Source organism: Lepisosteus platostomus, chromosome 6 (genome assembly GCF_059453375.1).
Source record: "Lepisosteus platostomus isolate fLepPlt1 chromosome 6, fLepPlt1.hap1, whole genome shotgun sequence".
Lineage (NCBI taxonomy): Eukaryota > Metazoa > Chordata > Actinopteri > Semionotiformes > Lepisosteidae > Lepisosteus > Lepisosteus platostomus.
Window position 1 is genome coordinate 26,500,814 of NC_142616.1, and position 25,848 is coordinate 26,526,661.

General features: G+C 34.8%; 1 protein-coding gene across 6 annotated transcripts in view; it reads right to left on the reverse strand.

Annotated features, from left to right (window-relative positions):
• ptprea (protein tyrosine phosphatase receptor type Ea) overlaps positions 1–25,848 on the reverse strand; it is a 118,947-nt gene that overhangs the window by 43,357 nt on the left and 49,742 nt on the right. The window contains exon 1 of one of the 6 annotated variants that reach the window (XM_088635084.1): positions 2,089–2,106. The exons of the other annotated variants lie outside the window; for them this stretch is intronic. The gene's annotated coding sequence lies outside the window, so the exon portion shown is untranslated. Of the gene's footprint in view, positions 1–2,088; positions 2,107–25,848 lie in introns of those variants that run through there. 6 annotated transcript variants of the gene reach the window in all.

Here is a 25,848-nt window from a genome sequence, read left to right on the forward strand (position 1 = left end):
CTTTTTATATCTGCATGATTTCTATAAGCAAAATATAAAACATGGAAACAGACAAAATATTAATTTATTTTTTATGTTGTGAGCATAATTACAATTAAAGCAATATTACTTTTTTGTAACCTGATCTTGTCAGATCTGAGAAACAAAGGTCACCCTTCCGGGTATTGACCAAGCCCAGCTGCAGCAAGTAATAAGTATGTTTGTTGCAGTAAGTTGTAAGTGGGTTAGATGGACCAGTAGGTGGTGCTCTTCCCTCTGAACCATAATTGACAAACCAAGAATTCAGTGACTGGGGACACTGTGTTGTAGATAGGTATAAGATGTATGTGTATTACATATAGTATACCTTATGTAGAAATACATAAACAGGACTTCTTTCCAGATTATGGCACACATGAGCAGAGGATGCTTCTTGACAAGTCAGATGAACACAGGTTCTAACATGCGTTCCACAGAGCCAGAGAATATGTTCTCCAGGATGGCTAATGCAAGTCCCAGAGAGAGACAGGGCAGAACGTCTCTGAAAATAAAATGAGGACTGGAGAAATCTCTAGTGACCTACTTTGAAAGTCCTTCATTGACTTTGTTATTCAAGGGATTACTTTAGGTCTCTGGCCTGATGATTACATAGCACCTGAAAAGGAGGGAGTTGTATAAAATCTAATTTAGGCAGGATTAGCACAAATTCATTTTAATGTTCTAATTCTTACATTTATAAATGTTAACATTCAAATAAAAAATAAAAATTAGTTTCAGTATGTATCCTTCTAACATTATGAGCTGAGAATGTCTCAATGGTTTTACTTTAGTAATTAAATAATTGCATTAACTTTTTATAAGTTCAATGCACCTAAAATAATGTGAATTGATACATAACTATGGCTGGTGAAGTTAAAACAAGAAAATATATCACTAATTCAATAACATTGATTTAAGATTGGTTAGTTTCCATTTCTTATTGTAGTGTTTTTAAAACATTTTCCTTGGTAATGTGTAAACTATGAAGTTCCTAGGGAAATGTAGTATGAAATATTAAAAAATACATATCAGCACCTGCATATGTAGTATCTCCAAAGTGCTATTAACTTGTAATCCACACCCTCAAAATGTTCCGTAACATAGTTAAAAACAACATGAGTCATTGTAAATGGAGTGTGTAGTATAACCGAATATCCCAAAAAGTATTTGTGGGTAGTTAAGTAGGAAGCAGCCATGGGATTTTAGATTAATCATTTCTGTAGTGCCTGCCTTAAAAATCATTCCAAGGAGATAAACTCAAAAAGAGGTCATGCGTGACCTAGCTGGGAAAAGGAATATCACATTGTCTGTCTTCTAGCTGTATAAATATCTAGCTCTAATCAGAAACACTGAAGAGACCTTCAATCAAGCAAATTATTAGAGCTTGAATCTTATGCAGAAAAGGTGAAGCCAAGGAACTTTCAAAATGTTATGAATCATGACCTGCGCAGCTGTGTCAGTAAAAGGTTTAATTTTTTGAGAATTAAAAAAAAGTTCTCTTGCTTCATACCTACTGACAAAGAATAAAAATTCTTAATGTAAATTAATTAATGCAATTGTATGAATTAACGTGCTTTTGGGCTGCATGTTTTGACCTACTGTAACTGCATAGGATGCATAATAAATGATACCGTCCTACCATTAAGAAAGTGCTGGAATTGGGGAAAATGACTCTGCAATTACACAATTTCAATTTACTATTACTCTTGCCAATTATAAAATCAGATACTAACAAAGAGAACCCATTTAATGAACTGTTTAAGGTTTAAGACTAACTGGCCGTATCAGTTCACGGGAGCTGCAAAAGTGACATGCTTTCAAAAAGTCAAAGCTAAAAATTTCTAAGTGTCATCACAAGACATCCAGTTAAATTGATGCATTAAAGGGATGTTTAAAAACTAGTTACTAAAAATAAAAGTTTTAGGGACCTTCTGCATCTCTAAAATACACAGGAACAATAAATACTTGTAAAAACAAAAGTCATTTTTTAACGTTTTAATACATGGATACAGTACACAACATATTTAGGAAAACGTACAATATAGCTGGTTGTATAGAAAGTTAGCTTACCTCTTACATGACATGCTCTCCCTGAAATAACACTGCTGCAAATTCGCAGTTTGAACAGTGACTAATGTACCCGCAACTATAAATGGAGGATGACTGTAAGCAGTATTCAGTAATAGAGAAAACGCTAAAAACAGCAATTCAAGGAGGCTGATATCATAACATATTAAGCTATAAAACCTGAAACAGTTAATGGGCTACCCACATTTGTGCAATACAAATGCAATTTGTTTTTCTCCAGATTTTCTGTTTTAAATATTGCGTTTGCCCAGGCAAGACAAAAGCCAAACTGTTAGTGCGAGTGCAGGAATTAAAACCTTTATGAATATACAGTACACTGCGTGCTAATCAAGCCACAGAAATCAATACCATACAAAAGACAGGCAGGCTGACTATTGAAGGAAATGTAAACCATGAGCACAACAGAAATGATTCAAAGCAGAAAAGAAGGACCACAATCAGCCACCGCACATAAAGTATATTCACTGGTGTAACGTACACAAGTTAATATAAGTTTGCAAAGTATGGTATTTAAAGAAAGAAAAGAAGTGAATTAGAACTCTAAATTAGATGTCAAGTTTGCAGTCTGATTCAACAGTCTGAAAAAATCAAAATTTGTTCTGAACAACATCCTTGAATCTGGGGACAGTTTTTGATTAAAAAATACTTAAATTTTATAACTACCAGTTAATCAAGAAATTCACAATGTTCTCAAAACTTGTGTCTTGACCAATTTTAAACAAAAATATTTGCAGGAAAAATGTCTAATCTTACTTTATACAAAAAAAGGTGGGGGAAAAGACGGACAAACATAATCTTTTTGTTTGATTTAAAAAGTCATACATGTACTGTACAGTACATGTGTATAATCTACTGGACATGGATTATTCTTAACTATGGCTTGTTTTTGTGTCCATCACAACGATCATGTTTTTTGTCAAATGGAAGTTATTACTTGAAGTACTGCAGGGATAACAACACGTCAATCTCACACAGCTGTATCTAATCACCATCATTAGAAACTTAGCTACAGTATACAAATATCAAACACAAACAGATCCCCTTGCTTTCACCTCAAGCATCCTCCCTCCACTGCATCTTCACCTTGCTGCTCGCCCATTCCTTCTGAAGGAGGTTCAAGCCTCTTTGGCCTATGAATGAAAGGCTACCCGTTAACCAAGCGCGTTAAGCCAAACCTATTTCACCAAGTATTCCAAACATTCACAAAGCATTCAATTCTTGTTGTACCTGGTGAATTAAAAAAATTTCTGTCTTTTGGAAAACAATGCTTGAAGATTCTGTGCTACAATTTGGGGAGACTTGCTACAGTCCTTCTCCACCTGCTCAGGTATCAGAATGAATATCGTCAGGTTACAATCTTGAACTCATGATGGCACAACAGAGTGAAAAGAGTGAATGGCACTAATAAGTGAAATCACTTTTTCTGATTGCCATTTAGAAGGACAAGAGTTACAGTGTTATTTTCCTGCTGTCATTGAGGTTTTTGCAAAAAAGCATGTAACTATCAAAGATTAAAAGAGAATCAGAACTATGACTGACACACTATTTCAAGGATATTTAAACTCAGTGTTTAAACTCAATGTCTTGCTCTGGTATAAAGCAAACAAGTACAAACAGTATAAGAAAAGCTAAACACAAAGGCAGATCTGCACAAAGGGTGTTTGGAGCAATTTCACAAATCTTTCAATTTACTGCAAAGTCTGAAAAATGTTACCACAGTTTTTGGTTCCTTATCTATGCAAAACTTCCTTCCTTTTTATGCAGAGAAGAAGCTGAACCTGCTGAGTTTGGAAGAAACCAATCAAGCCTATTTAGAAAAAACCCACTGAAAATACTGAACATGTAGAATATGAGAATATGTTTACAACAAAAAATGATAAAATTAATTAATACCAAACCTGTCAATAAAAACTGTCTGGAAATTTTAACTTTGAAAAGCAGTAAAAACCACTTTAAATAAATGTCTACAAGTTCTGAATGAGATGTAAACAGTGTGCACACAGTATAGGCTAGGGGGTTAGTGTGCAGGCTGCAAGAATGAACAAGCAGAGGTCAATTCCACAGTGAACAGTAAAAGTGTAAAATTCAAAGTTTCAACTGCCCACATTCTGTAGCTCAATCTCTTTTCCTGTTTAGTGTGCAATTAGCATCTTCTAGTTCCTTATACATTGCTACAGAATTTTGTACATCTGCAGAGTAAGGTGTACTTTTACACCAGCTTAAAAACGACTATTCATTGGAACCACTTTGAAAAAACATTTTTTTCTGCCACAAACAAAAACAAATGTTGATAATATAACCCAAGAGATGTACCACCAGAACATTCTATACTATTAGCATGCCTTCATCAATACGGACCAAGGGAAGAGTAGGCAAACAATCATCAATACATCATTGGTCAACGCAAGTACGCTGACTACGGCTGTCTTTAGGCCATCTGGGTTACATTAGTCATTCAGAGCACTGCTGAGCAAAAATGAAACTAGTAGAGGAAGCTCTTCACACAGCACAGGTTGAGAGCAGGGGACTGGAAGTATCCTCCAGAAAAAGTTTCAACGCAAAGCTTAGAGTATGGGGAAAAAAAGACAAGAACATTTACAAAAACAGAAAAAAACACATACAGTAAGCTCTATGTAAAGCAGTCTTCTAATAATATACATCTACATTATGTAAAAAATAAGGAACTTTCTATTTAAAAAATAAGATTTTCTATTTTCTATATTCTTAAATTGGTCGTTTTGTGCATATGAGGGATTAAAAGTCCCAAAATGCATAGTTTATAACAAACGCTTTACAGTGCATCTGTTGTTACCTACAGTATCATGTAGAATCCAACTTGTAAAATTGCTTGTGTGTTTATGCTTTCATTTTCAAATTTTAACTTCTGAATATATAATTAAAGAAATGTTACCACCTTATTGAGTCAGCAAAAACCTGCTGCCTAACACGTTGGGATGGGCTAAATGTTCTTCTCATCACATTTTACATCAGGTTATTTTAAATCATGTGTTTCTTGCAATAAATACTTTGGCTCTTAATCATTAGGAAACATTTGTCTTAGTCACTGTTGTAAAGCTGAATGAGATTCCCAACAACCTTTCACCATAAAAAAGGAAACAAAATTAGATCACATCCTGTGTGTGTGGTAGTCCTGCTGTCGAAGTGAAGTGGTGTTACAAACCTGCCTGAGATATGAGGTCACACTACTTCCTTTAGACATTCGATGTACTGTATAAAGACTTGTGAATTCAGTAAACCAAGTCTTGCGGAGAAACACAGAATATAAAAGGCCCCACAGGTCAAGTTTATGATATATTTAATTACATCATTAAAGACAGAATTCGGACTAACAAGATATAGACATTGACCAATCACATACTCTACATTTAAAATACTGATGTGTAAAAAACAAATTCAGCCAGATAAAAAAAAATCCAAATTAATGGTTAAAATCACTATGAAGAAGAAGAAAACATAATTACAGTGAAACTACTCTGTATCCTGTAGGTTTATTACTGGGTGTGACTAAAAAACATTATATTAGGCTAGTCTCAGATCAAAATAAACTTCTTACTAACCTCACCTATAAACATCCACAAATGTTTAAAAAGTTTTTATATACATACTCAAAACAGATTTGTGGCTTATTTTAATACAGCATAACTACATTGTAGGTTATGTCATAATTTTAATGAGAAAATTAAACTTAAAACAGCCTTAATAACCAGTTTTGATCACCTTGTCCTAGACAAACAATACTAACCAGGACCACTGAAAGATGGAAAGAGGAATTGAAATTAGTCTACACAAAAGCCTGTTTACCAAGAAGGGAGGAAAATCACATGAGTAGTTAACTCTTCATTTTGGAGGTAATGTAACTGCAGATGGACTGGGTCTTCTGATGACCTAAGCCATTCACAATCCATTCCAACAACTTTTTAGCAAGAACACAACAGTGTCCCAATCTGTGGGGTTGGACTGGGGTTTTGATTGCTTGTGGGCTCAGGTTTGGGATGCCACTGTACTCCCCATCACACACATCTCCGGACTTATAGTGAGAGCTTTACATAAACCTGAACCAGTTGCTTCCTATTACAGTGAAGGCCCATTTTCAGCAGCTGGCTTTCGAGAAAGACCCTGAACTTTAAAATGATGGCAGGAATATTGGTGTTGCAAGGATTATGGTGATTTTACAACTCTCTGAATGCCTTAAAGATACAGAATTTCCCTTTATATGCAATGTGTTCAGCTGTGGAAATACATTACACAATACATTACTCTTCAGCTTCAGCACTAACATTAAAAGGAGTATTTTACTCATGTGTGAAGTAGTGACATAAATTAAAAACACTAGTCTGAAACTTCAGGTGCATTCATTCAGTTTTCCAGGTCATAAAAAGTATTTAGAAATCTTTAAATACCATTCCATATGAAATACAGGTAAAAAGATATTTTATAGCTGATGACCATAAGGATGTCTTATCACTATACATTCAGCTCCAAGACATACCTAAATAATGACAACCATTTATATGAATAAACCAAAGTGTCTTTAATCACTAGCTAAAGACCATATTTATTTTGAATAATTAAGTCAAGATTTGCTTTAATAAGTAAATGAGAGTTGGAAACCAGTTGGATCCAGAAGAATAGTGACTTTCTGGGGCCATGGTGGGCAGGCCAGCACAAATTTACAGGACTTTAAAACCTTACCTTTTTTCTTACTAAAACACAGCACGTTGGTTTTTTAGGTAACAACACCCATAAGGAGTCTCTGGATTTAATTCTTGACATCTTGACAAAGCCAGCATTGTGAATTTCCCTACTGTAACAAGAAACCACTGAAATATGGAACCAAAAACTATGATCTAGAACATCCACATCCTCTCAGAGTTTTGAAACCCAGTATGGCTACAATGAAAGACATACTGTAGACACACAGTACATGTGGAACTGTGGAAGATTAATTTATATCCCTGTCTATATCAATACGTTCATACTGCAGATACATACAGAGATTTGGTTGAAAACACATTACTGAAGGGAGCTGTGGGTCATTGATGTTAAATTGTATGAAGGTTTATTTAATATTTCAGAAATTCTTTACTACATCCATTAAATGTGTGCTAGTATTATTCAATATGAACTCTTAATAGTAACCAGAATGGTTAAAAGGAATTTAATTTATGAGGAATTTTTTTTTTTAAATAAAATACATTACCAAGACTGATATCCCACTAAAAAAGCACAAATACATCAAACTATTATATCATACTGAGTAAATGTTATTTTACAGGTTATGATTATCTTTCTCCAATCATTAATCCATCATTAAATACACAGGGCTCTCTGCATACTTGAGTACAACACAATTTAACGCATTTTCTAACAGTCATTTGTATTCAAATTAACTAAAGCACAAAGTGGAATGTGCTACGCCTGTTTATATTTTGTTTATTGCACTATATGCAGAATAATTTCAGATTTTTTTTTTTGTTAAACCCATATGCTTTTCAAAACTCTCAATTTGCCGGACCTGGGCTGTTCAAAGTCATTTTTGTGTTTTAGAGAGGATTAACCATGACATTTCTGTTTTACATCCCTATTTGTGCTTTTCAAGCCTCAAAAATGGGGGATTTCTATAGAGTATTGCAATCTTTGAAAACAAAGACCCATGTGGTATACACTGTCCTTTATTGATATAGAAGAGAAATCACGTTGAGAAACACTTCCAAGTTTCGTATGCAATCTTCTGTGTCATTTTTGTAAGGCTATAACTGGCTAGACAATTTTAAGTGATACTGTTTAGATCAGTATTTAATTTTCAAAAAACGTTATTTGCAGAGCATTATCCTGTAGTTAGCAAAGGGCTTTTTTAGTAAAAATACAGACTTCAAGTGGATGTAGAGATGTAACTTGTGCCATTCCTTTTCCATTACACTGCCGCATATCAGACTGGTGTGATTAACTGTATGAACTGTATATTGCGTGAACTCAGAACAGCAAGCGTCCATCTCTGGGGGGAGATTTTACACATCTCTCCTCAAGAAAAGACTGTATTGACAAATTGTTATATTTCATTGAGTTTTAATAATTTTACAGGAACATGTCCACATTTAAATGGTTCACCTCACATTTAAAGTGGAATTAAAAATACAAAACAAACAATTTTATTAAACAAATGCAAGTTAGCAGAAAGCCCAATGCAGAGGACAGCAATCAGTAGCAGCCAACACCGACGATTATTTTCCATGTGGGCTAGAAATTCATGGATTAATTTGTCGTTAACATCAAATCTGGATTATGGAAAGGAGCTCCATAGCCAGGATTACAATCATGATAGGCACAGAAAACAGAAAAGACAATGAAGATTTTTGTTCTAAAACGATGACCAAATCAGCTGGTAACAATGACCCACTCATTCCTAAATAAGGTCAGTCGTGATTAGGTGAGCAGTAGACCCAGAGAAGGCTGTATCAGAAGACGAAGTGGGGAAAAAAACAGGATTTTGAGATTATGGCTTCAGGAATACCAATTAGCCTATTAGTGCTATCGGATTCTGTCATGGCCAGAGGAGGAAAAAGGGCATTGTGTTGCTAGTTTTCTTGGGAAATGTGCTACACAACAGACTTGAAGGATGTAGTTCATGAGATGTGTACTAGTACTCTTAAAAATTAGATGTGTAATTTCACCACCATTTGTTAAAACAGGACCATCTGGACATCAGGAACAGCAAAGCACAAAAGGATCAGACTAGAACCACTACAGTAGCTAGGGTTCTTAAATCCTATTTAAATCCTATTACTTTTCTCAATCCCTGGGTTCAGTGTGTCAGCACACAGTGCAGCGCTTTTGTATGCTACACAAACAAAATATGTTCCTTTTAAAATCAGATGGCAAAAGAGATATACAATGCAAATATTCGCAAATGGTTTAATTACATTTAATGTTTGAACTATAAACATAGACAGTGTCTTGAAAACTAAATATTTTACTAGCTTTGTATAGCTTGTGAAACATTGACTACAGTGCAAATAAAAGAAAATGGGCTTCTGTGTCACATTTATAACATAGGTCATCTATTGGGGTTGTTGGTGCAAAAGAACTTTTGTAAGGCATTGTAAATGTTATTCCTTAATTGTAATTATGCAATATCTCACACTAACACACAAATGTTTAAACTTCAAATGTCTAGTTAGCAATTTCTACAAATTAATTAGTACTTGTGAATATTTATCTTTTAATATTTAATATTTACATGTATTACATGTATTACTGGGATCTGAAATGCACTAGAGCACCCAGGAAAAGCCAACATGAACTTGGGGAGATCTGTCTGTGAAAATTCCTGAGGCAAAAATCAATCCCAGTACCTTGGAGCTCTGTGGCAGCAGTACTCATTGTCATGAAACCCTCCTGCCTTTAATAAGGTCTCAAATAATACCACTACAATCCCCCAAGATGCAGAAAGCAAAGGAATGTAATTAATATATGATCTGCTATCACCAGCTTATGGCTTGTTTCTTTTCTCCGCCATTCTGTTACAAACACAACATTAACCACGGTGACTCTTGGCTTTTTCATGCAAAAAGAAATCATATCAGTAAACCTGTCCATCAGCAATAATGACTCATACTGGGTCAGTGTGATCTATGGGTTAGTTTTCAGTGCTGGAGAGACCCAGCTGTTTCAACACGCTCAGAGGCTCTTTGGGCAAACGATGTTGCCCTCTCAAGAGCTTCAGCTGTTGTGGACAGAAAGCTAGTGACAGTTATTTTTGAACAAAATGAAATAGGCCCACTGCACACCTATCTAGTACAAGTGCAGTAACTGCTGAATAGTGGTTTCTCCATCAGCATGTGGTAGAACAAGTAGGACAGGTTCATATTTCCTTGCTATTATTAAAAAAACACCTGGCACTGTATGCCCCAAGACCGTGCACCTTCATGTACCAATAAAATATTGATTTTAGCTCACAAGAAAGCAACATTGTCAACACTGGATGTGAGCCATTCTAGTAGCTGACTACTAGCTACTATTAACTACTAGTTACCAAACAAGCTAGATGGGCCAAATTACCCCATCTTTTTCTAACGTTTCTTATTTTTAAATTACTGAAAAATGCCCAAAACTATTTTTAGTTGAATTTTTTTTTTGCACCTATATTGTCCTTTACTAGATCTGTACCTTGATCCTTCCAAAAAATGGGAGCATATTTTGATCTGGGGATTATAAAAAAGCTATAATTGTTCACATTAAAGAATGGAGGCTGGTAATTTCATTGAAGCCACACATAATGGCTAATCGGGCAAGAGCTTTACCTAGATTAGGGCGTGAAGCGATCAAAGAACACATGACTCACATCCTGGATAGGATGCAGGTTCATCACAGTAATACCTACCCATAGTAATACTGGTTCATTTATACGCCTGGGTGGACAGGACAGCCACCTTACTCAAAATACAATAGCAGTGTCTACATGCACACTGCTGATGTATGGAACATGAACCCACAACCATCCACTTTTAAGTCAAGAGACTTACCCACTACACTATGCTGCCCTCCATTAAACACCGTAATTGAAGTTAATTAATTTCATACATGGGCTGTTCATTACTGCTTCATTTTAACTATGCTACATTAAACTAATTTAAGAGAACAAATTAAATGTAAATAATATATTTGCCAGGAAAAAGCCACTTTAGATAAATATAAATATCAGTTTCTTTGCATTAATGAAAGTGACTATGTTCTAAAGATGGTTAGAAATAAGGAACATAAAAAACGTTTTCTCCAGCTCAAGGCCTACTGATTTACAGCAGTCAGCAGAGATGTGACAGAAAATCATTTAAAACTATACAACTTACAAAGGTCAAAAACAAAATAATTTCCACAGATATACTCCCTATAATTCCACAAGAAAGATGCTGCTATAATGTATTCTTGTATCTCAAGGAAAAGGTTTTCAGTGTGCTGTACTTGAATGTAATGAAGAGCCACATTATCTTATCTCTAAAGAAGGAATGTGGAAAAGGAAGACTTCTTATCAGTCTTAGAATTTTAGAGAGAAAATGAACAGAAGTGCAACAATGCAACAGTAGTCTGCATCAAACTCGAACACCACAGCTACCAAACCTTTCAGCAGTGACCTTCTCTTCATCTGGAGAGCTGATAAAAAAATCCAATATAAGTAGGCTTCTGTGACCTTTTTGTATAAAAAAAGGTCTTTGGTAAAATACTCAGAAATAATCTAAGACAAGACCTTAATGATCAGAATACTTTTATCACAGTCATTTATACCATTTTTATATTACAATACATATGGTCACTCAACTGCAAAATCTTGAAAAACTGCATTTCCCAAATTTTAGAAAGTTGTTTCTGCTTTATCTTTTGATGCAGTTAATGTTCTTACTTTGGAATTAAATGTTTATTGTTTATCCTCTATTAAACTTATTGGGACAAATCCAACTTTAATCAATACACTACAGGACAGACTTCACTTTCTGTTAAAGCTCTATCTGCTTCAACAAAGACTTTCTATAAAAGGCAGTTCTAGTTCTATGGCTAGACTTGCTATAGCCAGGGGACATGGCTCTGAGTAAACCAGTGTCTACACACACTCAAAGGGATCCCTGCCTAAATGACCTCAGCAATGATAAAACTGAATTAAGTCTCGATTTTCAGAAAGGAGATAATTTTTATTTCTACTGCATAATAATAGTATTAGCCTTAGGTAATTAAAGTAATTTAGAAATAAATTTTAAAAAGGGTTATATATTTTTTAAAAGGTAAAACGCTAAAGGATTTTAGAGAATTTATCTTTTCTATGTATTCGGGAAGACAAAAGCTATTTCCTAGCAGGGCTCAAGAGAACGATGTCATTTCAGTAGTCGCTAATGATGCTCAACACTTGTTTTAGAGCTTTGCAATACAGAAGCAATTTTGTAAAACAACAGCTGAAAATGTGCTACTCATTTCTGCTGTTACATAAAAATGAAGTTCATTTTCAGCACTTTTTAACAAAGGATCAATCTGAACAGTACACAACATCAATGCTAATCAAAGACATGCTCCCAAATGACTTTCAAATGTGTCTCAGGCTGATAGGTTATTCCAATGTCTCCATGGTGGGAAGCTGAAATGATGGCCCCAGTGAAATTTGCTATTAAGAGTGTAAATCAGTGACTACAGAAGCAAGGGTGTGTATCAAGGGTGTATATCATTAATAATCAGCCATAAGAAATGGAAACCACTAAAGATACCAGTGAGCACACTTTACCAGAGCTGTTGTGACATTCATTTTAAAATACATAAGAATGGATAAGCAATCATTACATTTTATACAATGAAATATTTAAAAATGTATGATCTTTACAGAATAAACATTTTGCATATGCAGCCCTCTGAGAAGTTATTTTTTAATAAAGGGGTTGAGAAGACGCTTTGACATATACAGTACCATCTTCAAAAGTGCATGTTAGCAAGCTAAATCCAGCACACATTTTATACACCACACAGACTCCAATTAGGTCTTACATTCTTAAAGTGCTACCTAACTGTCTGGTCGGCCACATTTTCTAGAGGCTATAAATACTATGTCAGTGGCATTTGTTACTGCTATAAAAACAAACGTTATTTAAATTAGTGCAATCGTTTCCCTAGGTTTTCAGTCCATTTAAAGCATACATCAGCCCCAGGATCACGCTCATTTCCAAGCCCAAGCTCTCACCAAGATGAATTGCAACCATCCTGCATTTTCACCAGCAGACAGGATTATTTCTGTAGCTGGGAAGCAGCCGATTCAATACAGAAAGCTGACAGGCCAATATTCAGTGATAGTGATTAAGAACAGATACTCCAGCCTATGAAATCCCCCTGAATTTACATCTGATTGAAAGTGGAGATTCTTTTTTCACTTTTCATGTTCAAATACATTTTATTTAATTACTTCAAATTATATTTTTGACAATCATATACATTTTCAAATCCATTTTTCACATCTAATTTTGGGGCCCATTTTTACATGCCCAAATTGCAGAGTAGAGTTCAGAGTACCAGTTGGCTCTGTGTACAGTATGTGCTCACCTTTTCACATCCAGTCTTAAGATACATCCATACTACCAGCAATCATGTGAGATGAGAAAACTTTCCAATCAGTGGACTCATGATAATGGCTCAGATACTTCCCTTATAAATTACCCCTGCTGATATGTGCTTCCATGTTACTGAACACAGAATGCAGAAGGCCTAGATTAATCCATACGTGTCCACCTGACCTCACAAAATCAATCAGTCTGTGTTAAAGGAGAGTCGGGATTGCCCAAGCAAATACAGTGATTCTTGCTGGGTCTCAGTTAGGAATGGTATCTCAGTGAAAACAGGACACATATCTAAAATATCTAGACTGGCGATTTTCCTGGTCTAAACATTCACCAAACAGTACCAGGCTATTCTCTGCAATCTGAACCATAAATTCATAAAGTCTGTATGCAATACTGAAATAATATCAAATATAGTACGATCCATGCACTTTTTTCCCAAAAGAACACAACGAAAATAAGAATTTCGTGTTTATGTTTCATCTCCTGTTTAGATCATGAGATGTGATGTGAGACAGAGCACACAAATCACAAATAATATATTCTTTACACTCTTAAATAAAAGAAATACTTTTTTGAATTTGATGCTACATTTTCAATTTAAAAAATCATACTTGGATCAATGATACATCATAGCGATCCCTAGTTAATTTAATAGAGATGTCTTAATATTTGGGCATCTCAAAAACATTTAAAACCTTTCTATGTGACTGCGTCAGAAACTGTGAGGGCAACTAGTACATGTTTTAGGGTATTTTCTGAAAAAAGACATTGTCATAAGCATGAGTCATTACATTTACGCTGATAAAAATAAAAATATTTGCTTTTAAAGAGTTTCATTCTTTAAATGATTTAAGGCAACCACAGAAGTAAGTGAGAGCTAAGAGTATCTTTGTGTGCATTGTGAAATGACAAAAGGCCAAATACACATTTTAGAAATAACTAAACATTACTACACACACCTGGCAGTATTTGAAAAGCACCATTTAACTCATTATTCTTGAACATTTGGAGGTCTGAAATGTTGAGGCATGCCATGAACTGCTACACATTTAACTTAATTGATTTGGTTTTCATATTTCTCAAGAGAATTATGCTAATTATATCATGTAAAAGACTACCATAACCACAGGTGTGTTTGGATTAACATTGTCTCTTCCCAATAATGGCAAAGAAACGCATATAACATAAATATTAGTTACTTGCCTTACTAATTGTATCTCATATAAAAGATCTACAGTTTCAGTAGACACATTTTGTATTTTGAAAACATTACAAGAGGAAGTGCTATGGATTTCTTTTATTTTAATCTTTTGAAGAACAAATATTCCCGTACATAAGAAAACCCCAAATAACACATTCAGGTCAAGGGACACAAAATCAAAACTCACACAGCACCGTAGTTACATAAATCTGATGGTTGAACTGATTAGAAAACTTTACAAATCAGAAAATCTTTGTATTTGTTGGTTTATATCTTGTAACAAAAGGATACATGACTCTTTTGTTACACAATAGTACGCAGCAAGCATGTGTAATATATATCATTCACTCTTGATGAATGGTAGTTATTCAATATGAGACACTAAATTCTGTGAAAAGGATGTTAAGTAGTTTTATAATACTATGAAATGATTTACATAGCACATTTATATAGCTTTTTTCTTCTAGTAGAATCTTGAAGTGAACCAAAGAAGCACCTTTCATATAACAAGAATTCAGCACCCATGTGCAACACCTACCTGGGAGACACATGGCAGTCAGACTGATCCAGCAGCCCCACTACACAGCAGAGCAGGTGGAGAAGCTGCTTCACCATATGAATAAAGGCATGCTAAAATGGAACTGAGTCAGGATACTGGAAATGACAACCCTACAGCACCATGTCCCCAGTCACCATTCTGGGCATTGGTTTGAAAATTTTGGTCCAGAGAGATAAGCATCATCTAGTGGTCCACCAACACCACCTACAGCAGCAGGCAGGCTTTCCCTGGAGGACTCCTGTGGTTAAGGCAGGTATGGCGTACCAGAAGGTCTTATGACACAGGGAACGTGTATCTTCCAGTGAAGGGAGGACAGGCTATGGATGGGTGAGCACAGGTGAGTGTTCCAGGAGTAACAGGGAATGAAAAGTAAAACTTTATGTTTTGCTAAGTAGAGAAATTGAGAATATGTCTGTTCCAGATCTTCCAGTGGAGTAGAGGACTGTAAAATTGTTCCACATGGGAAAAGAAACTGATTTTTATTTTATTTGAATTTGATTTTTTTTTGCTGACTAAAACCTCTGTGATCTCCTAAAAGGGACCACCAGTACATTCTAGGAGCCCAAAAGGGGTTGTGCAAGCCAGCAGTGACAGACTACCCAAACGCATACGTACTCTGGTGACATGCTACTCTGGGTTACACACTCTGGCCTGAGGGTCGGCCTACACCACATCTCCCATCCAACCAGGTCCAGGCTTGCTTAGCTTCTGAGACCTACTTACAAACGCAACACATCTAGCAATATCATTTACAAGGAATTTAGATTGCAAAGAGTAATACTGCCAGAATCAAAACTGATTCATACCTACCTTATTGACTTTTATTATAAAATTATCCCTGAAAGACACATAACAGGGATTTATATCCTGTAGTTCCTGTTTACCCTTTATCTTGTTAAGTTCTGTTTAATTTAATTTTGTTAAGCTGGATATTTGTAGGCAACAGTTACCAAGTATAATTAAAGTGGATTTAAAAAATCTAAAAATCCAAAAAATCTAATTCTACAAAATGTTATCTAATTTATAAATATACAGACTGCTTATGCCCAGAGCAAAAACAAAATATAGAGTTCTTCATTGACTTTAATCATCTCAGTCATGCAAATATGCTCTATTAGAGAGAAATCAAGCACACAGGAGAAAATCTGAGGGAAAATTAATTGGGCACACGCAAATTAAGTAATTTAAAATTCCATTTCATCATGTGAAAATATATTTTGGCAGGAGTCCTTTTAGCTCCCAACTTCGGAATGTTACTGGATTGGTGGGGCTGGATGTTTTGAATATGAAGTGACAAATCATGTTCAAGGTTTTGATTACAAAAATCTAATTTAATTTTTGTTTACAACATTAATAAGCAATAAAAATAATCAGCCCTCCAATATGGAAAAATATTTTCCTGCATTCTTTCCTGAGTTCTTTAAGAATGCAGGAAAATATTTTTCAATATCTTACTCACCACTGTCTCTGTTATCCCCTTTAAAATGCAATTGATATACTGTACCGTAATAGAGCGTGTTTACATGACATGTCAAGGTCAGGTGCAGTACCTGGGCTATCACACAAAAAACGAAATGCCAGGCTATGACAGCTATGGACGGCCTCTAAATAGCCTGTGAAATTTCTGTAAATAGTAAGAGCTACATATATACATTTCAGGATTTTAAGAAATAGCTTGAAATGAACAAGAAATGCACTGTGAATTAATAAAATGTACAAGCTGTTGAAACTATATATTGAATTACATTACTTTATGCTTGTTTTTTAAATGACAGGTATAGAATATAGACAGGTATAAAAATCCTACCTCACAGTAATTTAGGTTTCAGTTTCTCTAATTTTCTAATACTTTAGTTTATACAGCTTTAAACTGCCACATGCTTATAGAATAAACTGTAAAGCAAAGTATCCTAAAATCAAACCCAATCTTCTCCCCTCATCTCACAGTATTTTCAATAACAGCGATTCCCTTCCAATTCACTCACATCACTGCAAACTGATTTAGAGACTGAACCCAAGACTGCTAGATATTCTGGTATTTGAATGCTGTTTCAGCTTGGATGATTGATCCTTATTCAGACTTGTTTCACAATCTAGGCTATGCCATGAGTCACCCTCCACTGCTACTGGAACAACTCAAGGAAGAGAATATGTCCCACAAAACATATCTTTCATGAAGGATAAACATTCAAGAAAGATGGGTATCACAGAAAAGGGCCTTTTGTGCTGAGGAGGATGTGTGGCTCATTAAAAAGAAAGAGCACTTCCTTCAGATACCTCACTGCTTGGGCTAAGTGACTCAGTTTTCCTTTTTTCACTGACGATGAGGCTGTGGCCCTGGTTTAGTGTTTTAGTGTGGATTTAGAGAGAACTGTAATTATTTGTTTTACTCAGAAACAAGACAAAAAGAGTCAATACAAACCTGTAGTAATATGTAGGCACTGTATGTATGTAAGGAGATGTCATAGTATCAATTTGCATGCCTTTTAAAATGTAGGAAGAACAAAAATGAAAGTCTGTTACAAGAAAAAAAAGATGTGTTGTGATAGTAAGCACTGTACTATAATAAACTGTATAAAACAGCCTGGAAAAACAGAGAGTACCAGATTCCCACTGATAAAAATATACACAGTACATATTTGTCTTCTTATCAAGTTCCAGATGTTCTGAAAAAATGAAAAGGAACAATTCCTAGTGTAGCTAACTGGGTAAGATGGAAGTCAAAATTCAATCCCTCCCCCTCAGTGCAGAGGGGGAACACTGGTGTATTTATTTCAAAAACAGTCTATTATTATGATTACAGGGAAAGTATGTTGCTACTCTTTTTCTGGCACGCCATCCTCCTCCCACAACTTTAGGACTTAGGGGATTGGGCAAAACTATGCTTAACTCATTGTTTTCGCTCACATCCTTTCATTAGATGACACAGACTCTTGCAGCTCACTTTAACAAACAAGAGGTCTCCTCTGAGAACAAAGAGGAGGTGCCTGGTACTCACCCTACTGTATACAGTATGTCTTAGATGGAACTGAGCCAGCACTTCAGCAAAGAATCATCAAACCAAAATCTCACTCTTTCTTATTCCCATTCATTTGCATTCTGCTTCTGTTATACATTCAGTTGGTTGTTCATTTATTTTTTGACAAGGCTAGGGTTTAGCTGCTAGTTACTGCTGTGCCAGTCTACACTTTAGATTAATGAATAATAAAAATGGGACCCAAAAGTTACTAACACTTTAATACAGGTGATAGTCCAGTTACAGACTGCAAACAAATAGTTTGGAAACAGACACAGAACATTAAGCAGAAGCAATGAGGAATTTTGATGAGTCCTCCTAACCCCCACACAAGAAGCCTGTTTATTTGAAAAAACAACATATTTAAATTGTTTTGCTAAGGCTTTGGAATTCTTTGACATTTATCTTAAATTCCAACCCTAATTCTCCATTTCAGTTCCTATAAATTCAGTTAGCAGGTCAACTACAGTAAAACATACACTACATACATTACATACTAATCTTAAACCAAAATAGATAAATTTTCTCAATGATTTTTTGTTCAGCATTCAACTATACTCCACAGTGGTTTGCCTCAGGCAGTTAAATGCTGTGATTTTGTGAAGTAAACAGGTTACTTCACAGGTAATTGCATTCCTATGGCACTTAATTATTGTATTAGCTGTTTTCAAAACAGGAACAAGAAATGTATGAGTATTGTATTTGTATGAGCCTTAAATATCACAATTTAAGATGCATAAGCCTATGTATTATTCTTACACTAAAGCTCCCATTAAAAATCATAATCACAGGCAATCATAGGCAACAAACACATTATTCAAAATATTTTCAATTTTATATGATAGAATATTTATTCCTTAACTTCAAAATAATAAATTCTATCTATAAAATGCAATGCATTATTGAAGCAATATATCCCAGTAATTCCTAAGAGAATTCAAAACTACCTACAATTCAAACTGTTCTAATAACAACGTCACAAACTGTAAACTGCAAACATTAGCCAATTACTAATTGCTATACACTACAGAGCATTTCATTAGCTATTATTTTTACAAAACACTGCTGCCAAGGTTAAAATACTGTATTCAAAACCAATAGTACACAATGCTGTAAAACGCAATGCAGAAAAATACACAATACAGAATGACCAGAGAAAACCCCCACAAACATAGGGAGAACACAACTCAAACACACATACTGTACAGTATACTGTACATATATATAAAATGCATAACTGTATACTGTATAATGTATAATGTGGCTAAGGATCTGTGCCTGTGGCTGGAAGGTTGCCGGTTCAAATCCTGCAGCCGGCAGAGGAATCGGATCAAGGCCCTTAACCCCAACTGCTCCAGGGGCGCTGTACAATAGCTGACCCTGTGTTCTGACCCCAGGCTTTTCTCCCTGTCTGTGTGTCAATGTGTCTCATGGAGAGCAAGCTGGGGTATGCAAAAAGATGAATTCCTAATGTAAGAAATTGTATAGGGCTGATAAAGTGATGTTATAATACAGTATATTCTTGTATATTTCAGAACTTTATAAAACTTTGCATTAATGCAAATAATGCATCACTTATGAAAATGTCCAAATGCTTTTAAGTACCGAAATGTGTATGTGAGCTATGAATTTAATTATCAATGTAATATATTTGAAGTCTCGAAAGAAAATGCTTCTAGAATTCATTAGTTTCAAAAGACCTTGATCACAGTGTACATACTGTATTGCCTAATCATATAATATGCAGAAAAATTGATCAATATTACATTACTTTGAATACATGTTTTTTTTACTAAAAACTATTCTGTACCTTAATGTAGAACAGACATCAAAATCCTGCACCCAAAACAAATTGCACAAGTGCAGTTACTAAGGAATAGACTTACAGATAAAAAAGGTAAATGTTTGCTCTCAGTGTCACATCCATTGTTGAACCAAACACCTGGCCTGTTAAGCTTGCTCACGGCTTCCTATATTGTAATTGTCTTGTTTGCTGCTTTTCAGAATCCTTACTTCATATACCCCTAGATGTACTGCAGTGCAACTGTATAAATGACACGCTTGAGCATGCAAATCAGAACTGTGAAGTACAGCATAAGAAAATCATCTGAGCTTCTGTATCAAAATGCAGTGCATGCCTCCTAGTTGTTCAGTGATAGCACTGGCTGGTGACTGCAATGTGACAGCATCTGGTCACATTCATTTGGATCTGTCCACCTAGAAATACAGCAAAGACCGTTTGCTAGCACAAAAAGATTATTGTGCTTTGGAACCTGTTATTTTGCTGTGTAAAATCATAGGTATACACAAAAGCTCTGTCCCTGCAAAGAAAAGCATTTTATATAGGATTAAGGCATACCTACTTTGTTTGATATTCTACTTATAATAAGATACACTTCAGTCTAGTACATTTATTAATATTTTATATGTAAATTATATAGAAAACTATATACTGTACTATCTTCTTTTCTATAGAGAAATTATAGAGTATAGAGAAAACTATTGTTAATTTGTAGTCATATAAACTGTGTAGTGGTAAGTATGGCCTCTATGTCATGGTAATATGGCTATAGCAATAAATGCAGCTCCCTGCACAGAAAGCTGTCACTTTTCATTGTGCCAAAGCCTTACAAATTTTACATTTGCTGCTGTATTTACACCAGTGTATGTAAACATTCTTCTGAAGATCCAATGTACTTTCATCTAACCCGTCTTTGAAATGTCACTAGGAATGTGTAGGCTTTAGTTCACATTTTATACTAAACATACAGTATGAAGGGAATGTTTTGCTGTTGCAACACAATGACGCAATCAAACTTTCACTGGATTATCTTTAGAATACCATGCCTTCTTTTTCACCTGCTAAAGAATGAAACATTAAAAAACCGAGCTTTTGAAGTGCCTTGTCTGTTTAGAAGTCCCATGTTACAGTACCATTTAAGACAGTTTTGAGTGACACAGCCTGTTCTTCAAGTCACAATGCAACAGTTTTTCTAAATAGGTTGATTAACTTTTGCAGCATTCAGTAACTATGTCCTCACCATTGCTCTTACAAATTAACTTATATTCATACAAAATGTAAACAACCTTTTTTCACAGAATTATCACAAACACAAAACAGAATTATGAACTGTGAACTAAAATACATATTTTTAAAATAAGTGTAATAAAAACACTGATAAGTAAACCTGATATTAAAGTGCTGCCTGAAACACAATTACCTAAGAATAAGTTTTGTTTTTCTCTTGGGTTTGAATTTATTGGATTCAGTGATAAAAGACTCTGCTGCAGTACTGCTTGTTGTTATGAAATGCAGTATTGTACTGTATACTCCTGATCTTTATATGACAATTATGTGCTTTCCTCTTATTTTTATGATGAGTCCAAAATGCAATTAAATAATTAATGTGAACATAAGCATTGTGATACAATTATATGTCTACGTAAATACTGTATCTTAAAGCTTTCTTCCTAATGTCTGTGTGATTGAAAAAGAACATCTGCGTGCTGTGACGATACATATATTATTTAGCAGATACTTTTGTACATCACCAGTACCATTAATAGCACAGCCAAGCCATTGTTTGTTCAGTTTTACTCTGCCTGAAAACACTTCCTCTGAAGACAATAATCAGTCAATAGTTTGCAGACTTACATAAAACTATAAAGGAAGGCAAAGATAGTTTCCTTCCCAATGGAAATTCAAATCCTGTAATGGAGATGCCTGTTTGATATTCTACTGAACTAATTTTAAGCCAGTCTGTCAAGAACCTAAAGCTGCAACCTCATACTGCATTAAAGCTAAAAGAACTTCAGAAATGTAATTAATTAGATGAAGTCATATTCATATTTATAAGAAATTATTATTGTGATTCAAAATAAAGAATAGTTTTTTTTTACTTACTGATATTCAACATATTATTAGAGCTTTCTGCAATATGGAGAATCTGCCATTGCTCTCCTGCAAATGTCAAAGGCTCAACTGTATTTTAATTCAGAAGAACACAACTTATCCACATGCCACAGATACCGTATGCCCACAGTCTAAATAATGCACTGTTCACAGCTCCTGCATGACAGAAATATGAAGCATTAGGACCCAGACAACATTATGTTGTTTTTGGTATTCACAAATGATTGCTCCATTGCAGAGTTCTTACCCTACCCCCCAAAAATGAATTTGTTGTGATTTAGCAAGCCATTTTCTCTCTGTCTTTCTAACCAAGCACAGACTTAGCATGATACTCTGAAACTTCCTGTTTTCCACAATGGCTTCTCATCAGAGCTATAAAACTCAGCTCTGAGACAGTCTTGCTGTGCTGTGTGGAAGCCCTGCCAGTAGTAAATACTGTACATTATGCAGTGCAACAGAACCTCTCTAATGAAGAAAGGGACAAGTCCTGAATTCATAGGCAGTTAAGGAATTGTCCAGGGGACAGTAATTTTAACTAGATGACTGGATTTTGCAAACCATTTTTTTTTGTTTCCAGGCTTAAATTTGATTGGTATACCACATACTATCTCATTTTCAGAGAAGCAATACACAGTATATATAAAATAGATGTTGAACATTTTTAATTCCTTAATACTCTCCTTTTACATAATTACAGTTAGCATTTTGGGGAAATGCAGAATTCATACAACTATGATTTACAAAACAGTTTATTCGCAAAGTATCTTCAAATTTAGATTGTCTACACAGTACATGTAAATGAATAATTGTTCTATCACTCCAGAACTCAGCATATTGTGGAAGTTTCTTACAAAAATATAAATAAAAGGAAAATTACACACAGTATTGTTCTTTATTGTACTGCAAACAAGAAATATCCACACAAAACCATAAAAATAGATTCCAATGTAATAAAACAAGTTATTATTTTCTAAAATGCCATTCAGATGAAGGCAATACCTTATAGAAATTCCTATAGCTTGAATGCTAAGAAAATTAAAGCTGCTGCTTGTAAATTGGGCAAAAGCAAAAAGTAATCAGGAAATCAATTTGACCACCACCCTACATTCAATCCCCCTGTGGGTTATCAAGCTCTAATTATTTCCGTCCTGAAAAAGGACCATCACCAACCTTCAAATGGTAAACCATTTATAATTCATAGGCTCCATGACAAAACATCTCTGAAGAAGATTTAAATGAAGATCATTTTTTTTGTTTATAGTCAGAAATGTTTCATTTTCATTTTCTGACAGAGGTTTATAGCCTTACAATGTCTGCATCTTAAAAGAGGCAGGCAGAGTAGTTGTTGGGAAAGTGACAGTTCTGAGCTCAAATCACAGGTGGGGTAACTGCTGCTGTATCCCTGAGCAAAGTAATTCACTCCAGAATGTCCCGTACAATTGCAAGTTACTTTGGATAAATGCATCAGGTAAAAATCAATGTAACATGGTCTTGGATCTACTTTTGCAGCTGTCACCATAAACGCACGTTTTATGAACAAATTGTATGCATATATAAAACACACTGCTCTCCACTAATCAAGATGCAAGTCCATTTTGGGGTCACAGATCTCAGCGAAAGGGACAATCTAGAGTAGCCAATAAGACCTAGCCAGGATGTCTGGAAGTAAACCAGAGCAACAAAACCAAACAAAAACCTGAAGAAAACACGGAAAGAGCACATACAGACAGCTGCAGCTGAAACGAAACTCTGTGCTGGAGTGGTGAGAAGTAGCTAACTGTGATATAGCTGTTCCACCCTGAATTAGTACAGATTTCATTAAAATGCCTTTATTTTTTCCAATATTAGCCATGTTACAGTAGTGCTTGACTATGTTTTATTTAATGCAGCACGTACAGTCTCCTTCAGAAAATTAATCTTGTTACAGAAAAAGCAAAAGAATAGTGCAATAAATAAATATATTAAACTTTATCTTTAAAAGTGAGATATGGTATATACAGTAGTCCTTGGCTACTACATCCCTATAAAACACATTACTAGTGTAAGTGATGAATTGATGTCACAGAGACAATTACAATGTCTTGCAGAAAAATATAAACTAAAAACTTCAGACTCAACACATCTTCTTGACATTACTTAAATCTTTACCTCTACAAACCTATTATTTGTTAAACAACACATTTTCTCTGAACATGCTTGAGCTAGAATCTTATGTAGAGTACTTGGAAATTAAAAAAAAGAAAATATGAAAGCGGTTTTACACAAAAAATTGGTTCAACACAAATGGCTGGTAACCACTTTGTTTCTCACAACATGCTGTTTGCTGTAGATGAGCCAGCTAATGTCCAATTAGTGGTTGATAAACAAAACTAAAATTATAAAGAATTTGCAGCTACTGTTTTAATATACTGTAGCTACCCATTGAGGATTCTATATCGGCACAGATACTGGTAATTTGCAGTTTATTCTACCAATAATATTTTTTTCAGAGGATCAGTTTCATTAGTTTTAATCCTACTAAAGCTAACCTGAAGATTTTCACCCTTCGCAGCCAAAAATAATAATAAATATATTTTATTATAACTTTAACTATAACTTTCAATTATGAAAACGATCAAATAAATTAACACCTTGCTTATAAATTTAATTCTACTGTCCTCTTGGTAATGCATACTGGTTAGGCTGAGTAACACAAAATAATATTATATGAAATGTAAAAATCTGCAAAATCTTTGTGAGGCTTCATTTTAAAACTGTTCCAGGTAAAGATTTCTTCTGACAAAACATTTTGTGCCTTTTGCCAGCATCTGAACTGACAGAATGACAATGTGAATAAAACAAACATCACACTAACTTTGCAAAAGTGTGGTATGCTAAAAAAGCACACCGTTTTAATAGATTTTTACCTAAGCTTAAACATTGAAGGGTACTTGCATTTGTACAGATGCTATTTTCTTCAACAACCATTTATTCTATGGACAAAAGGAAGTCTTCACAGTACTCTGTGGCACTCCCTTTTATACAAATCTGCTATTGCAATATGAAAGGAAAGATCAGATGTTTCCTATAATGCCATGGAAAAAGAAAATAGTCCAGTTATGCACAGCAACCTTTGTTTTAAAGCTCTACTAAACTCTTGAAACACAAAAAACTGATATTATGATACTATTGATTTCCCTCAAATAACTGTCAGTGTTACTTGAGCTAACTAGGGAATCTTCAGTCTACTGTGCAGCAAAACTGTCTGTTGTTACAAACTAGGGCCATGCCTTTCATCACCCTTGATACAACAGTCCTGTTATTAGAATTCTTTAGTGCACAAAAAGGGGGCACTTTGACAACCATGCACTTCAGAGTGTATGTGTATCCTGTCCACATGTGGTGTAGGTTTCTGGTGCCGAGTCAGGAATCTATTTCAAATGGCATGGGGAGGGGTAGCAGGATGTTCATTCTAAATTCTAAAAAAAAATGTAAAAAATAATGTTTTTGTGTTCACGCAAGGAGCAAAGAAAACCATGCTAAATGGCAAAAAGACAATTCCCTGTCATGGCAGTGAAAACATCTGCCAATAGCTGATAAACAGGACCTTTTGGACCTTCATGCACTAGAATAATTCAAAAATGAGAAGCCCATTTCACAGCCAAAAACAACAGTCACAGTAATACTTTAAACAGTGATCTTGCAGCTTAGTAAAACCAAACAAGATCCTTTTTAAACAAACCACATCTACTGAAATTTAAATATACAGCTTCCTGATCACTGAAGGTTGTTTGGTTGTAAATCAACATTTACAACACACAGGCTAAACTGACTTCAAAACAAGAACATGTGAAGATAAAAAGGACTTTTTCATCCACTTATGCTATTTTATAATAAAATTGTACTCAATGAGTTGATGATAGAGAATATGTAGGACAATTATTCTAGATGAATAGTGTGCAAGAACAG